The sequence below is a fragment of the Engraulis encrasicolus genome, chromosome 6 (assembly GCF_034702125.1).
Source record: "Engraulis encrasicolus isolate BLACKSEA-1 chromosome 6, IST_EnEncr_1.0, whole genome shotgun sequence".
Taxonomy (NCBI): Eukaryota; Metazoa; Chordata; class Actinopteri; order Clupeiformes; family Engraulidae; genus Engraulis; species Engraulis encrasicolus.
Genome location: NC_085862.1, coordinates 21,509,516 through 21,524,182, shown reverse-complemented (window position 1 = coordinate 21,524,182; position 14,667 = coordinate 21,509,516). Strand labels below are relative to the sequence as shown.

Sequence of the window (14,667 nt, the reverse complement as noted above, 5' to 3'; positions counted from 1 at the left end):
CACCCTCTGGCACATTCTACCACCGCATTCACTTTGCGCCTTAAGAAGTGTCCTGTGAAACGTGACTCTCTTCAGCAGTCCCTTTTTCATTGGGTCACAAGCAGTGTTGCAAGAGCGGGCGGTTTCCCACCCAATTGGGCTATTTAAGATAAGTCTGTGGGTTAAAAAAACAAAAAAAAAACAAAAAAAAAGGTATCGGGTTAGTTTTTCCTGTAGATTTATAGCCATAGAAATCAAGAGAATTTGGTTCAAAGTGGGTGGAATTTAGTGCTTCCAGGCAGTTTTTCAGATATTATAGGCTGGAAAACATCAGTAACATCTGGCACCCCTGGGCCCCTCCTACTGGCCTGATTGCACAACAGACTTCAAGGGGTTGAAGCTAGATCTGTTGACGATTCCACAGAGAGAAACAACAGGATTATTCACCACCACCGCACCTTTTGCGCTGTGGTCAGCACTTCTCCTAAACAAGGCCCGTTTCCTATGAGCCCTTCCACACATCTGACACATTCCATTCTGTTGTTCTGCTGTTCAGCCAATAGATTCTAAAGCAAAAGCTGCATTGGCCGGGAATCGAACCCGGGCCTCCCGCGTGGCAGGCGAGAATTCTACCACTGAACCACCAATGCATGTGAAAACTTCTGTAAAATGTGTCAGCCACAATCCCATATTTGCAATGCAATTCTTGCAGAATTGAGTATAAAGTCCAGTGTAATCGGGGTCATTCCTATGTTCTCCGGGTTTTATGTTCCCCTCAACCAGGGAACTTATGACCCTTTTTTCAAAAAAATGTTCCCCGCTGCTTCACAGTAGACTGCTGCCGCATGGCAAAGCACAGGTTGTTGTTGCACCTCTGACAGGTTAGGTTTAGGGATAGTTTTGGTAAGGGCACAAATTTAAAATTCAGAAACATTGCATTACTGACAGGTTTAGGGATGGTTTTGGGAACCATCCTAGCCTAGAAACTTTCCTGCTGCTGGCTTTTAAACACATTGGCCTAACCAGATAATAAAAAGAGAAAGGTGTCTGAAACATGGGGACTCCTTCTAATGACAACTAGACATTTGGAAGACAATTTAACCCATTGATGCCTGATGTTGCGTTGTGCAACATTGGCCCTGGCGCCTGGAGCTGCATTACGCAACATTCAGGCACATGAGATTTGAGACAACTTTATTAAAAATCTTTGTTTGTTTGAGATGAATGAACACATTCTAATGAAAGATGAGGGTCTTAGCGTTTAAATGCAACTCAGTGCATATTTTGATGTGCTTCAGAAGCTAAGATATTTAGGTTTTTACAGGCTGAGGGCAGCTTTTCTTAAAAAGGGCTCAGGCATTCAGCACCATTTTTTGCAGGTGCCTTAGGCGTCAATGGGTTAAGAGAAAAGGCCAAGCGAAAATTAGCTTTGGAGGCGTGGTTGCCAATTAGTTCTTCCACTTTACCCAGCGGGACAACTATTGGAACGCCAAAGTTGATGGTCTCATCGTGGCCTAGCCCACTGTGGCAGACCGGGCTACCTTCACGCTAAGATCCAAAAAGCTAACATAAAGCTAACGGCTGATTTGCACATTACTGCTTCAAAATATTTCCACTCCTCATACAAAAGCTTTTGAATCCAGTCCCTCTTGACAAAAAGATAGTTGTAGATTTTAGGCCTGGGTAAAAAAAAAACATATATATGTTGGATATATTTCGTTTATATTTCACGCTATCGATTCACGGGCACAAGATCGATTTCCCCCTCTTTCTGCCTCAACCCTGTGTTGTGTGCTTCTCTCACGTTTCTCAGCCTTCTCTTGTGTGATGACACAGCTGCACACTCGACTCAACGTTGTGACGTTCTTGCACGTGCATGGCCAATGCATTGCTGGCGGGAGTTAGTTTAGGAGACAAACTATCAGTAGGGCCCTATGATTTCCACGATACGGAAAACACGTACGGAATCACGGAATGTGGACATTAAAACGGAATTTGGTTATAAACGCGGAATTTCACGGAATTCGCTCATTTCTTATGATAAAATTAAAAATCTGTTATTTTCGTCATCATTTATCAGTCTAAAAGACATCTCAAACACAAAATATCCACAATATCATATCTCGCCCACGCAAGGTGATGCGCAAAAGTTCTATGCAGATCCATGATCTATGTCAGCACATGTTGACAGTGAACGCATCTCTCTCCCAAGCGGCGTTTCCGATTGTCTCCCGCGTCTAACACTGGCCGTCAGAGCATTGAAGAAATCTTAAAACTCAAATGTTGCCTAGTAGAACAGGTCAGGCATAAACGCGTTGTCCTGACCGTCTGTTACCAAGACTATGCGATGCGACACAGAAAGGACGGGCGGCTCTCCACTGCACTATAATGAACAATGGAATTATCCGATGCGAGGCACGAGTTTTTAGTTTGTTACAACAGACGTGACCGCTGTAAAATAAAATTGAACAGGCAATGCTTTGATCATGTCTTGTTAACTGAGTTTGGCCACGAAGCATCGTGACCAAAAGTTAGCAGCAACTTTGAAAAAGGGCCAAGTCATCATCAGAAGAAAACGGCCGTCTTGTCAAACATGGTTGAAAGGGGAAAATAAGGGATAAATCCGATTTGGTAAAAAATAAATCAGAAAAAACGGAATTTCAGAAAAAATAATTTGAGAAAAATTAAAACGGATTTCATAGGGCCCTATATCAGGCACGAAAAACGCCGCCCGGCAAGCCAGCAGCTCAGATAATGTCAGACATCTGGAAACACTTATATTTTTTAACAAATGACGGAGTGGAAGACAAACCTAAGGTTGTTTGCCTAATATGCCTGGCCAAGCTCAGCTATTGTTGTTACTACGAACTTGAGGAATCACCTTACACGGTACCATGCTGCAATGCGACAAGCCGCCCGGAGCAGCACAGAGACAATTTAAGGACCTGCTGGCTATACCGTCACAGTCTCCGCGGGCTATACAGATCACAGAGGTCATTGCAAAACTCATGCATGGATTTACGTCCGTACAGATAATGTCTGTTGTGGAGAACGACGGATTCAGGCACCTCATCAAGGTACTGGAACCCCACAACGTAATGCCCTAGCTTGCTAAAAAATTGATGCCTACTATGTACAAGTCTCTGAAGGAGGCCATTCGAATGAAAAACCAATCAGCTAACATGGTTGCCATTACATGTGACACATGGACATCACTGTCAACGCAGTCGTACCTGACAGTGACGTGCCACTACATTGACACCGAGTGGTTTCTCGTATCCCGTGTGTTGCAGACAACTGAGGTCCTTACCAGCCACACCGCTGCAAACCTCACAGGTATGCTGTCAAAGGCCATAGAGGAGTGGGGGTTAAGCAGCAAGACCCCAGCAGTTGTCACCGACAACTCTGCCAACATGGTACGAGCAGTGGAACTACAGCAGCTGATGCACGTTGGGTGCTTTGCACTCACCCCGAACTTGGCATCATAAGCGGGCCTGAAAATCCCTGCAGTGTCGCGTCTGCTCGCTCGAGTGAGGTGTATAGCCACGTTCTTTCACCGGAGCACGACGGCAACCCACATCTTAAAAGACAAGCAGAAGATGCTTCAACAAGCTAAAGCCGGGCATACACTGTGCGATATTTTCACTCGTGGGTCTTAAGCTGCTGCTCACACTGCACGATGGAATTTCACTGTTTAAAAGTTCACCGCTCACGACTCACGTCCTCACACTACACGAGCCGACAGTCGGATGCGAGCGAAATGCTTCCACCGTACGACGCGACAGGCATGTTTCCCCGGTCTGCAGAGGAGGGAACATGCGCACCTGAGGTGGAGATGAGGTCGCGCTCAACAGCGAATCGCACGGCCCTATTCATTTGTGCATGTGAAGTGTCAAATCAGGTCGTAGCACTGCTTTAACTGTGCGATTTACGCACGAGCCACGACCAGAATTTCAAACTGTTTTGATTTTCTTGCGACCCTGCGATTGCACGATCGTGAGGTGAAATCGCTTGTCGTTACCCCATGTAAACTGCACGATGCGAGACTCACGATTGACCTGCGATTGAGCAAGAAGTCGGCCAGACTCTCAAAAAGTCGTGCGAGTGCCAAATCAGGTCAAAATCGGGGCAAAAGTCGCACAGTGTAAGCCCAGCTTAACTCAAGACGTGACCTGGTGGAACAGTGCACTGGCCATGGTCAAACGTTTTTTTGGAACAGCAGCCAGCCATCTCTGCCACTCTCCTTTCACCAGACGTCCGCAGAAATGGGAAGGATTTGTTCAGCTTAACCGAGGAAGACGTGACTACTGAGGAAGATTGCTAATGCAAGTCTCTCGATTAAAAAAAAAAATGTAATGAACAGTCTTAGCAACATGTTGTAGTATCTTTGCCCAGGTACGTTTCTCAAAGAGTTACTCTGTGTATCATCACATTTATAGTCATTGAAAACATTTTACTACCATAGTAGCCTACTTCTATGACATTACACACAGCCATTAGTAATATATTAGGTCACTGTCATTCTGCTGACAATACATTTATAATGGGTCATGTTTAACTGGTCAAAAATTCTCTATGGCAGGGGTACTCAATTAAAAGTCCTCGAGGGCCAGTTTTCCCAAATTCCTCCCAATAAAGGGCAGACATGTCACGACAACCCCCCCCGCCCCCCCCCAAAAAAAAAAACAGAAAATTAGAAGGCCTTTGTAAACACAAAACACACGCACTCACACCCAAAGCAGATAGCCTATTTAGTTTCCAGTGACAAGATGGGAGAACATTTCTCTCATACAGAGCCTGCATTTTCCTGGAGCACCGTGGGGTGAGGTGCCTGCCTTCCTCTCATTGACACTAGGGCTGGGAATCGATCCAAATTTCCTGGATCGATTCGATTCCGATCCAGAAGGCTACGATCCGATTCGATCCACGATTCGATTCAATATCGATCTTTTGTATTGCTGACCTGTCACTTTACCCATTTATGCCTAGAAGACCGGTTGTAAAATCCTAAATATCTCAGCCTTTGATGCCCACACAAACATGAAATACCTTGGTATGTGAGAAATAAGTGGGTAACTGTGGAAGAGAGCTACAGGATGTGGTTGAGAAAAAAGCGCCTATAATGATCTGCAAAAGATCGATCCGAAAAGTTGTGAATCGATATTCCCCTTTTCGAACGTGAATCGATATTGGATCACGATTCGATCTTTTAAACCCAGCCCTAATTGACACCCTTCAGTAGGCTATTTTCTAAATGACATAAGATTATCTGTTAGCCTATGAGTGATTCTACGATTCGCCTACGCTTTTGGCAAAAGCAAAATGTCAATTATCAGTATTTTTTTTTCCAACTAAATGACCTAGATGTTTACATAGTGTATATATTTAAGTTTCCAAACAAACAAATTGCCAAGCTTAATCTTAAATCATTTGATAAATACTCTAATGAAAGCGAACATTTGCTTGATTATTTTGTCAACAGTGTTATGGACAAATACTATGTCATTTCAAACATATATAAAATTACTAGAGTTGAAACAACATACGTTTGAAAGTGCTCATGTCCCTAAGCAATAATGTTATCATTAATCTGTGCAACTGATATAGAAAATGTGATTGTTGAGCTTCAGAAGTAGGATTTTATGATTCACTGTGATACAGACTGACACATTTTTGATTATAAATCCCTGTAACGTCTGATTTGAATTTTGTCACCCTCCTTACACAAGACTTCTTTCTCCAGAGATAATCCCTAATGTCTGTTCATAGGATTTTTCCCACACATAAGGGATCAATAGCTCAAAAACACTTTCAAAACAGTCAACTGTGTTACTCAACTGTGTTACGGTCAACAGTGCGGGGGAACAAGTCGGCACTTTTTTTAGGAGAAAAAAACAGAGCAGACAAACCCATCTCATTTTGTTTGTTTGTCTGTCAATATGGAGATAAATTGGCAAAAACATACTCCTCCTCAACTGTCATCAGTGTTGACAGATTGGGCTGGTTCCCGCCCAATTGGGCTGCTTAGGATGGCCGTGTGCGGGTATGAATGGCATTTATCAGAAAAACCCACCCACTTTTTGCCATAGAAATCAATAGAATTGGGCGGGATTTTGTGCTTCTATGCGGGTTTTGAACAGTTTTTGGGCTGGAAATCATCAGCCTCATCTGGCAACCCTGACTGTCATAGCTAATTTTAATACCATTGACGGTAACACGGCTTGACATTTCAGCCATTTTTATGGTGTTGTGCTAACAGAGGACCTCGGGAGTTCCACCACAACACCTTAATAAATTCATGTATTTGTATGCTTTATCTGTGTTTTTCTACATGTGATTTCTAATTCAGATTCTTATGAATATGTTGATAACACAGTTGACAGGCAATTTTCCCGCTATGAGAACATGAAAAAGAATGGATTAAATTATGGAAGGATGGAGCTCAAAACTTACCAAAAAGTCTTCCCATATCCTGCCAAAGAGGTTATGACATCACGTGACGTTATTCGTATGGCCTAGGACCAAACCATTACTGATTTATGGAGGGGGTTTCAGACCGTGACACGGTTAACACAGTTTTCGTTGACACACACAAAATGGCAAATTTCATGTATAATGGAAAGGACAGTGGTCTTTCTGACAGTTTTGTCATATTGTGATGATTACTGTGAATCAACATTTGCAATCGTCTTGGGTAAAACAAGTTTTTTTACGTGCTAATATGAAGACTGAATCTGACATTTGGAAAACAGGACGGCATGAAAACGCCCAAAACCAGTATCAAATATTAATTCTTGCTGAGGGAAATAATGCCATGTCTACACTTTCTGTATTATATGAAAGATAAATGTGTGCTAATGTTCAAAACATCAGTGGATGCAGTTAATAGTTAGTGGAATTGGCAAATAAAATCCATTGACTTAAAAGCGCAGCCGAATCGTAGAATCAAGTACAGATAGAGCGAGTCTCGAGACAATAAACCCAGATGAGCAGACAGTTGAAATGGCATGGATGGAATCATTCACTGATTTTACGGAGATATTGAGTTTTAGACCAGGAAACGCTGGTGGTAGTGTTTTATTATTAATGAGATTACAAAAAATTGGCAAATTCCGTGCAATTCCGTGATTATAACCAAATTCTGTGTTCATGTCTAATTTCCGCGATTCTGTCCGTGAATTCCGTATCGTGGAGATCATAGGGCCTTAGACTGGTCTGCTAACTCACAGATTATGTAGAGAAAGGACAGAGTAGACTCTTCTTTCTGAAGGAGCTGAGATCCTTCAATGTCTGCAGCAGACTTCTGCAGATGTTTTACCAGTCTGTCATGGCCAGTGTGCTCTCCTATGCTGTGGCATGCTGGAGTGGTAGAATTAGGAAGAGAGAATAGACCAGGAGCCCAGGGGGGTCAGCCTAGTTGGGAAGGTTACCAATTTTTATGGGTACTATGATGTCTGGTATGGTCCCCAGATAGAGGAACAGCACGTCTGCCGGGTTCCCTCTGGTGGGTGTGGCCAGGGGGGCTGTAAAACTGGCACCCCAAAAATGGGCTAGATCAGTTGGTGAGGTTACCACTTGGAACCTGTTGTAAATTGTTCATCATAGTCCCCTGATAGAGAAATGACCACTGCCAGACATTTTTAGTGGTGGGTTACCCCCGGCAGACGCCCCCGTATGATGACACTCCCAAAAATGGGCTAGATCAGTTGGTGAGGTTACCACTTGGAACCTGTTGTAAATTGTTTGAGATGGTCCCCTGATTGAGGAATGGCCACTGCCAGACGTTTTTGATGGTGGGCGGGGCTTGCCAGACATCATTAATTGGGGGGTAAAAAAATGGGCTAGATCAGCTGGTGAGGTTACCTCTTGAAACCTATCATGAATTATTCATCATATTCCCCTGATAGAGAAATGACCACTGGCAGACATTTTCAGTGGTGGGGGACCCCCGCCAGACGCCCCAATATGATGACCCCCCAATATATATCACATAAGGTTTGAACCAGGCATGGTACAAAAGACAAACGACACACCACTTTTTTTTTGATAATTCCAACGTGGGGAATTGATTGGAAGGGTCAACATGTTCATAGAAACTTGTGGGTACTTTTCAGGACAAATATGACTTTAATTTAACAAATATTACAAATCCGGACAGGAACCAGTTTGTAGGCTTTCAAAATCAATGCAAAGATGTTTCTGACTTAAAAGTGCATTGTGTAGAATGGTGGCCAGAATATTTCATTAATATTTACAAAATAATAAACCAATATGTATCATTATGAACAAAGTACAGTACGTTTTGCTGCTTAAATGTCTCTTTCAAAATGGCAGACAATGGAGAACAATGGAAAGTGCAATTTTCCTAGTCATAATGAATACTTAGAATTTAATGTTGGTAAGTATTCATAAAAAAGGTATTATTTTGAATGGGCGGTATGAATTCTGGGAAATAAACAACTAAAAATATTACCCTGGTGCACCTTTAAGTAATGCATGGAGAAATTACGCTGACATTGAAGGCCTGTGAATTCTACTAAGAAACAGCAATGTGAAATTCCCACTTTCCAGCAGTTCTGAAGATTTAGAATCAAAATACTCGACATAGGCATACACAGGACTGACATTAACAGACAGACATTGAAGTGGAAGACAGGGCTTGTAACAGTATATACGTATTGAGAAATAATTAAGTGAACAAATAAAAAACAACTGAACATTTGACACTGACCAAGAAATCCTCCCTATCCTGTTAAATTACTACCAACCATAATGCATCATGAAGTGTCAGACATCCAATAATACATTCATTCACCCTCCCAGGACCTCTTCTTGTTCATATAGCAAACAGTGCAAAGACATCAAGAAAGTTGTTTTAGTGGGGGTCATCTGTGTCCTAGGGCCAATCCCATTTCTACACTGCTGTTGTATTCCGCTGCTGGATGGCAAACTCTCCTATGGCCTCATCCATGTCCCTTGGTGTACTGGCATGTCTCCTAGCATCCCCTCCATGCTGTGGACTGTGGTAGGGGGCACAGCAAACCTACTTGCACAGAGCACATTATGAGACAACTCGAATGAGTGGCACTAGCTGAGCACAATGTTCATGATGGATGGGAGGAGAAATACTTGCAAGGATTGGGATTGGCCCTAGAACACAGATGACCCCCACTAAAACAACTTTCTTGATGCCTTTTTTACATGTTTGCACAGATAGACACACACCTATAGCCTACCTATGGAATTGGTGTGCACAGTGACTGCATCTTTACCTGCAGTATTCACAAGGACTGCCTGGGCCCTGTAACATACAACACACCATTATTATGCCCCCACGTGAACATGCTCTATGGGGTTAAGAACAGAACCAAATCTTAACCTTGAAGGACAACACACATCTTTTAAAAGTTACCCAACCTGTGGGGTTTTGTTAAAGTACACCAGGATAAGACGTTAACAAACGTAATATTAAACAAAGTCCAAATCATAATGCCTAGTAAATACAAAAACCCTGGCTGGTGCAGCAGCAGCCACAGGTTCAAATAGAACATCTATGAAGAACCGTCAGTTCCTTCAGCTTTTAAAGGCAGCTTGACTGCAGAGTCAGGTGCCATCCATTAAGCCACTCCTTAACACCTTTATTTGATAAGCTAGAGAACAAGGCAAAACAGGACATGCATGCAGTCTTCTTAACACCATGTCTTCCTGTTGCCGCTGCCCCCAAGGAAAAGACTGTGTGCACGCACTCAAACACACACAAACATACGCATAAATGGCGTGACTTTTGTCATGTGCATTACACCCCTTTTTGGTTGAAAACATTGGGGGGAAAGCCAATGCAAGTCAATTGACCTGTAGACTAGCGTTGTTCATGCTCAACATGCCGAAAATGTGTTGTGTTGCCGGCTATTCAAATAATATAGCCAAATAGCCGTGGCTGAAGCATGGACTGTGTTCATTTAGGCTAGGCGATGTAGCATGTAAGTTAATGAGACATTAAAAAAAGGGCCCCAAAAGGGGCTTAACACACATTCACGAGCATAGTACCCAGATGGCCGTTCATACGCATGTGACTGCAATACTCACAACAACTACCTGGGCACCTGCAATATGCAACACACCCTGCTGCTTCCAAATGTTGTGACTTGATAACTGGAACAACAAGTATTTCTTAGTACTTGTATACTGTTACTGGTCCTGTCCTGTCTGTTAATGTTGGTCCTCATGTGCCTATGTTAAAGGGGTATGCCACTAATTTGGGGCCAGTTACAATCGTTTGCCAGGGTTTATAAAGGTGGTAAAGTGTCTTATTTTTCATGTTAGGCGTTGTCTTGCTTTAAGACAAGTTAAAAGAGGGAGTATATCGCTAAGCTAGTGAAAGTCAATGGATCACAGTAGCATGTGTGATCCATTGAGTCTCACCAGCTTAAGATACTTACTCGCTCCTTAAAACAAGACAACGCCTAACATGAAAAATAAGGCACTTTACCACCTTTATAAACCCAGGGCAACGATTTTAACTGTATTCAGCCCAAAAATAGTGGCATACCCCTTTAAGTATTTTGCTTCTAAATCTTCAGAACTGCTGGAAAGTGAGAATTTCAAATTGCTGTTAACATACAGCGTAATTGGTCCCTGAATTGCTTATAGGTGCATTGTGTAATATATTTGTTTATTTCCCAGAATTCATACTGCCCATTCACAAATATTAGCCTACCTTTTCTGAATATTTACCACCACCATCAAATTCTAAGTATTCATTATGATTGGGGAAATTACACTTTTCATACATGTAAAGGGGGATCTCCTCAACATCTTTAGCTGCAAAACCCTATTGTACTTTGGTCATAATAGTAAATATTACTTTGTTATTTTGTAAACATTAATTAAATATTCTGGCCACCATCCTACAAAATGCACTTTTAAGTCAGAAACACGTCATCTTTGCATTGATTTTGAAAGCCTACACACTGGTTCCTGCCCGGATTTGTAATATTTGTTAAAGAAAAGTCATTTTTGTACAAAAAAAAGTACCCACAACAAGTTTCTATGAACATGTTGACCATTCCAATCAATTCCCCACGTTGGAATTATAAAAAAAAATGGTGTGCCGTTTGTCTTTTGTACCATGTCTGGTTCAAACCTTGTGTGAATGTGAATGACCTTGCCTATATTGGGGGGTGTCATCATATTGGGGCGTCTGGCGGGGGTCCCCCACCACTGAAAATGTCTGCCAATGGTCATTTCTCTATCAGGGGAATATGATGAACAATTCATGATAGGTTTCAAGAGGTAACCTCACCAGCTGATCTAGCCCATTTTTTACCCCCCAATTAATGATGTCTGGCAAGCCCCGCCCACCATCAAAAACGTCTGGCAGTGGCCATTCCTCAATCAGGGGACCATCTCAAACAATTTACAACAGGTTCCAAGTGGTAACCTCACCAACTGATCTAGCCCATTTTTGGGGGTGTCATCATACGGGGGCGTCTGCCGGGGGTAACCCACCACTAAAAATGTCTGGCAGTGGTCATTTCTCTATCAGGGGACTATGATGAACAATTTACAACAGGTTTCAAGTGGTAACCTCACCAACTGATCTAGCCCATTTTTGGGGTGCCAGTTTTACAGCCCCCCTGGCCACACCCACCAGAGGGAACCCGGCAGACGTGCTGTTTCTCTATCTGGGGACCATACCAGACATCATAGTACCCATAAAAATTGGTAACCTTCCCAACTAGGCTGACCCCCCTGGGCTCCTGGTCTAGATGCTGGACGCCTTGACAGGCTAGTGAGGAAAGCTGAGTCTGTTGTAGGCACAAAACTGGAGGCTCTCACTACCACAACTGAGAAGAGGATTCTGAGCAGATTGGACTCTATATTGGACAACTACAAGCACCTCCTGTACCCAGTCTTTGACAACCAGAGAAGCCTGTTCAGTTACTGACTGTGCACCTGCAAGACAGACAGGCTACGGAGGTCCTTTGTACCCAGGGCCATCCAGCTATTCAACATCACACAGAAGGAGACACAGAGAGCGATAGTGACTGGACTGCATAAACAAACCCCCACATCTGCACACTTTATCTGCCTGCCTTCCGTGCTTCTTCCAGAACTCTCATCCTTCTCCTTTTCTACACTTGGGATCTACACACTGCACTAGGATTCTTTACTGAACTGCACTATTTTTTTAAAAATCTTTTCTCCAATACAGCAATACAAGACAATCACATTTTTCTGTGTGTGTGTGTGTGTGTGTGTGTGTGTGTGTGTGTGTGTGTGTGTGTGTGTGTGTGTGTGTGTGTGTGTGTGTGTGTGGCAACACAGCGGGCAACTTGTGATACCCTATCTTTTTCCAAGGAATACAATGGATATTGTACTGTGCGCAGCGCCAGTGTTAGCTAGAAGTGTCTTATCCACTTCTCATCGTCTCTCTGCACGAGAGACATCAGCATTAGCCATTGCACTTAGCTTCCACCCCCCACCCCCCCCCCGCCCAAGCTCACCAATGGTCACATGAGGCATTCACTCCTCGTTAGTATAGTGGTGAGTATCCCCGCCTGTCACGCGGGAGACCGGGGTTCGATTCCCTGACGGGGAGAGGAAATTCTTTTGTTGTGTTTCAATCTAGACTATCATTCATAAAGCTGATCTTTGTCAGTATTTAGTAAAGTAGCTGTTAACAGCTGAACTTGTTTGAAGCTGAAAAGCTCTAAGTTTATCTTTGAATGATCATTGAAAGTGGTTGGTGAGGCCCCACCCAGCCTCACATGACAAAGGACTCACATGCCAGAGTTTCAACTGGAGCGAGAGTTGTAGTGATCACATGTTTATTGAGACCAAAGTTGCTCTTCTGGCTTAAAGCAGTTAAGCTTTCCAGGTTAAAATCGTGAGGCAAAATTCCACAGAGCAGACTGTTAACACATTTAATGCCACCTTGTGTTAGAAATCTTGGCCTTTCATTTTTTGGTTTTAGATTTTAGTTTGTTTATTGAGACCAATCGCTACTTGTGGCTAAGAGTAGTCTAAATGTCCAGGGTGTGTGTGGAGCAAACAGTTGATGACATTTTCAATGTAAAGTAACTTAATCTTTACCATCTACTGCATGAATTTTCAATTATGGGAAGATTTTTTCACCTTATTTTTGGGGTGCAAGAACATTATGAAAGAAAACTGCAAGAATGCATTATGCACTAATTTTGGAACATTAGTACTGCAAAGGGTGTTCTGGTGCACAGTGTTAGTGCCCGTAGGTAGGGTTGATTGCCCAAGGAAACCCAGGCTCCAATCCAGCCTGGGTCATTTTGCAACCTTACCCCATGTATTCTAATTTGTTGAATGCATTCATGTGTATTAATATGGCACTGTATAAATATCTTAAGATGGTTAAGTAAAAACATTGATCATTTATGCATACAAACACCATACATACAGATGCAAAGGCATTACAATGGGTGAAAAAAAACTGGCCTGACGGCATAGTGTTGCCTTGAGGCAACAAATGAGAATAGTTTTAATATATAAATAAAATCATGGTACGCATTTAAACAATCCAAGAAGATTCCCTGAATATTCATGCACATGTGGGTAGATGACGTGACGTGTAAATTTTGCTGTCGCAGGCTCTTAAAATTAAGTAAATTCATGCTTTCAAAATTGTCAATGCTTTAAATGATTAAACTAATGTCGTTGTTGTAAAAAAGTAATGTGTAATAAATCCAGAACTTAAATAAGTATACTTAATTTTGAGTCAAATGTCACATTTGTCCTATGGTGTGACTGAGGCAAGCCTGGTTCTGCATATTAAAACATTTTTAAATAAATAATCAAAGCTCAGTCATTTGTCTAAACAACCCTGGCATGTTTTTCAAGGTGTCTATTTTAGCAAGTGGCAATGCTTAATTTTTTTCCTGTTTTTCTGAGACCGTATGGACTTATGAAACTTTGTCGCAGAAAATAATGTCCTGTGGTGTGACATCATTTTTTTGGTTAATTCTGTGGATAATTATTATGTTGAAGCTCCAGCGGTACATACATTGTGACTTTAGACCCTTAAGAAGCCAATGGCAAGGGTGGATTTTAGATTTTTCTCTCAGAGTTCTTCAGTCAATCAATTATGTTCTGCTACCACAAGATGTATTAGTTTTGTAGTCCTTTGGTGTGACAGCCATAAAATACATTTTGACAATAGTGTATATTTTTCATATTTTTTTCTTATGTAGATGTATGAAAATGCATCTTACTAGGTGAAATTGTATTTCAGTTGGCAACGACATGGCTTTAAATGAACTCAAAAGCTCAAAAGTCCTATGGTGTGATGGTAAAAGTCCTATGGTGTGACACTTTGGAGTATCACACCAAAGGACAAACAGGTCACACCAATGGACTAGATATTTGAGAAATAGCTTTTAAAACAACTGGTAGTACATATTTTTTGTTTTGTTGTTTGACTAGATAAATATTGTGTATTCAAATTACTTATTCCTTTATTGGCCTTTGGAATTTATACGTTGATGCATTGTTGATGAATATTTGCTGTTGATTTTAGATACTGTCAAATGATATAAAATGTCATTGGTGCTTTGAAACCATAAAATATAACGGTAACAGTGAAGGAAAGATCAGTGAGAGAGTATATAGAGGAGTATAGATGAATAAAGTATGCTTTGGAGAGCTCAATATACAGCA

The 14,667-nt window shown here is 42.0% G+C and overlaps 1 long non-coding RNA gene and 1 other non-coding gene across 2 annotated transcripts in view; both read right to left on the bottom strand.

Moving 5' to 3' along the window:
* The window catches only part of LOC134450259 (uncharacterized), an 81,777-nt gene that overhangs the window by 15,052 nt on the left and 52,058 nt on the right, over positions 1–14,667 (bottom strand). The gene's annotated exons all lie outside the window — the stretch shown is intronic.
* Positions 559–629, bottom strand: trnag-gcc (transfer RNA glycine (anticodon GCC)). Its single transcript has one exon. It is a non-coding gene; the product is annotated as a tRNA-Gly (tRNA).